A 3,872-nucleotide genomic window follows, 5' to 3' on the forward strand; every position below is an offset into this window, starting at 1 on the left:
AAAGAGAAAAAAATATATATAGAGAGAAGCAATATGTTGTGCTGCACAGTTTATCTTAAGAAGAAACAACGGGATTGTCTAAGAGCTGGATGCTAGTTTGGAGCTCTGTTACACTGATCTTTATTCCTCCCTTGAGGGCTTGTTTCCATGATCCAAGTTCTGAGAGAAATAGTGCAGCAGCTGCCCTCCAACTAATGGGGGGGGGAATCTTGGCTTCACAGAGGGTGCCCCTTAGTACTAAGTCAAAATTTTGCAAGCAAACTTTTAAAATCCGACATTGCAGAGTGGCTTATTTGCCATCATGGGTTTCTCATGCCCGTGTATTCATTCCCTTAGCTCCTGCCTCTTTCCTTCTCACAGGGAGTACGATTAAGGAGTTTCAATTTGATACAAACTACAGTTCCCCATGATATACAAATGCAGATGTCCAGCTGAATAGGAGTTTGTTTCCTCCCCCCTAACCTCTGGTTTAACCCTGGTTTAGAATCCCTGTTTGTGTAGAGTAAACAATGTCCAATTCAGCTGCATTCATATGCAGCAGAGAATGGAGTTTGTATTCAACTAAGAATCCTCAATTATGCTCCATGTGAGAAGGAAAAAGGAAGGAGGGAAAAGACAGGGGAACAGCCAATATCGATTTGAGATCCCTACAGTATTCCTTGAATAATCCTCACTGGCCCATTTTTGTTGTTGTTGTTGTTCAGTCGCACAGTCGAGTCCGACTCTTCGCGACCCGATGGACCAGATCCCGCCAGGCCCATTACGCATGCACATTTTACTGCAGATTTTCAGAGCTGTAAGACTTTAATCTGGATTTTGGATTCTGTGCCCACTTTACACACCATTATTTTCCCTCCAGTGTATATATTCTGCAGTTACAATAATAAAAAACCCCATAGTTTTCTAAATTGGGGTGACATGGGGTGGTGGCATCCAATTCTTTTTATTTAAAAATTATGCAATTGTCCCAATGCAGCTGCACAGTAGCATCCAGCAAGCACCTTTCATTTAAATCCTCTTGGTTCAGGTTTTGCACAAACATTTTAGTGTTAGTTCCTTGAATGAACTGGAACAGAAAGGAATGCAGGTCTAGGGGGGAAACCCACTGTTGAAACTGACCAGACTTTTTCTGAAACTGACAAGCAGCTGTGAAGCCCCATTTTCCATATTGCTGCGCACTAGTGAATTCTCTGCTGTGTTATTAGCCACCATGGAAAGAGTCACATGATATTATAATATGGGGGAACATGTTGAGTGTACAGAATGCACAGTAGAATCCACTGACACTAGCATTGCAAGCTGTGATCATCAGTGGCAACATGTGTGTGTGTGTGCACACACCTGTGCAAAGTTGGATGCAACTCCACCGCACTTTGCACAGGACTGCAATTTGTATAGGGGAGGAGTCCTCTGGCAGAAGCTCTGAAGAGTTTTTTTTAGTCTTATGCCACTAAATTGAAAAAATGGGGTTATTTTCCCTGATGCCCTAGCACAGTTGCATAGTAACACTAATTTCTGCCCTCCCTTGCAAATTGGCCTTAAAAAAAAAATAGTACCTATAAAAGCATGAATAAAAACAATTACAAAATGATCATTACATTTGTGGTGAATCAAGGACCACCACCACAAGTCATCTGGTAATGTTGAGCTTATCATTCAAATAATTAAAAATATATGGAGTTCAAGCCAGTTTTAAAGATCCTTCAGCTACTTAATGGTAAAGATATAAGGTGTGTGAATCAATTAAGAGAGCTTTCCATAAAGTTCCTTCTGGGTCAGCAAAAGCATCTAGCCATAATGACCTTTTGGCCACAATACTAGTAGAGGTGAGTAACCGTTCTCTCTTGCTGCACGATCCAGTCTGAGGTCTTGTCCATTAAATATATATATATATATATCCCCATACCTTTTGGTACCACTGATGCATCGAGGGGAGATTCTGTAATTTCCAATTTGAAGCAAGCACATGTTTAGCTGCTGCCAAAAGGGTGGAAATGAGGTCTTTAGTATTTTGGGGGACCCTGATTCTTGGCCATAAGTCCAAAAAAATTAAGGTTGGGTCTTTAGGGATATAATGACCTGTTATCAAATGAATTCGTGATATGATTTCACTCCAAAATCAATTTAACGTACCACACGACCACCAACAACGGTAAAAAGAACCTTTTGTCCCATATAGTTTTCAGCATGATGATGACATGTGTGGATTAATATATGGGAGTTTTGATGGGGTGAGATGCCAACAAAGCAATTTTTTTATTGCCTGCTTTTGAATAGGTAAGGAATGTGAGGTATAACGGTGAGGTCCAAATCTTTTCCCATTGATAAGTAGTACAATTTATACCCAGATCTTTTTGCCATGCCACCGGGTATGATATTGAAGGGAGTTCTGTATCCAGTAATAAAGCTTTATAAAGTATTGAAATCAGGTTTTTTAAGCAAAGAGAGTTCATATCATGTTCCAAACTTGTAAAAGGTCTATTCAAACTTTTCTGTGATGTAGGGGAGTGAAATAAATGGAAAATGTGAAGATATTCAAACCAAGATAGACCAGAATCACATGATTGTTCCAAAGCTGCTTTCTGTCTAAGTCATCCATTAGAAGAGATTTCTATAAAACGAGTCAGATTAGTGAAGCACCAGAGAAAGTAAGCATGGGGTGACGATCCTGGTGGAAACCATAACTGTCTTAGAAAGGTAGTCAAAGGAGATGTTGCAGGAGCCATTTTGTCTTTAGATTTGTCCCATGTTTGAAAGATTGATTCCAGAAAGGGGTGTATAATATTATTTCAGAATCTGCAATTATGAGGTGTCCATAATGAATGTTGAAAAGAGTAAGAGGTTAGATAGTTTTCTTTATTTTCCAGGCTGTAGATCAGGTTTCTTAAAAGTCCATATAAAGCTGTTTAGGCTTCTTTGCCAGACTCATATTAGGGCAGCAGGGAGGCACACAGGAAGAGCTCTAAAGTAGAAAATAAATTTTGGCCATGATAATAACTTTATGGTCCAATGATTGAGAAGATTTTAAATAGATTTGTTATCATACATGTGATTTAATGTAACCAAGTCCAATAATTTAAGGGGAATTGTTACACCAAGGTAAGACCAGTAGTGCTTAGTCCATTGAAAAGTATAGTTGGGTTTGATTGAAGCCTCAGTCTCTGGTGGAATGTTGATGGGGTATAGAACCATTTTTTGCTGATTAATCTTTAATCCTGATAGGTTGCCAAATTCCTCTAACTTTTTAGTAGTGTTGGAAGAGTGTGTAACATAAATTGTCATGTCATCTGCGAAAAGACTTGTTTTGACATGTGTTCAGCCAATTTGAATACCTGATATCTGTGGATTGTGCCAATTTGCTTGTGCCAGTGGTTCAATAGCAAGGACGAACAGCAATAGGAAGAGATGGCATCCTTGTCTTGTACCCCTAAATAATGGAAGTTCTGGTGACTGAAGACCATTGATGTGTAATGAAGCAGCTGGCGATGAATAGATTGTCTGAACAGCTCTTTGGAAGATGGTACCAAAGCACATTCTGTCTAGCAGACTTGTAAGGTAGCTAAATTCCAGGGTATCAAAAGCCTTCTCTATGTCTAATGACAAGATAAAGGAAGGTTTAATTTTATGGAGTTTACAATAGTGTAAGATGTCAACTTTTTTGTGCATGTTGTCTGTCAGATCCCTGTTTGGGATGAATCCCATCTGATCCCTATGAATATAGGATGGTATGATGTGACTAAGCCTTGACACTAGTACAGCCCCAAAGATTTTATAGTCACAGTTAAGTAATGATATTGGACGATACGATTTTGAGTGAGATCTGTCTCTGCCCAATTTGGGTAATACAATAAGCTTTGCTGATGTCCATGACT

This window comes from Gekko japonicus, unplaced genomic scaffold (genome assembly GCF_001447785.1).
Source record: "Gekko japonicus isolate JY-2015 unplaced genomic scaffold, Gekko_japonicus_V1.1 scaffold182, whole genome shotgun sequence".
NCBI lineage: Eukaryota > Metazoa > Chordata > Lepidosauria > Squamata > Gekkonidae > Gekko > Gekko japonicus.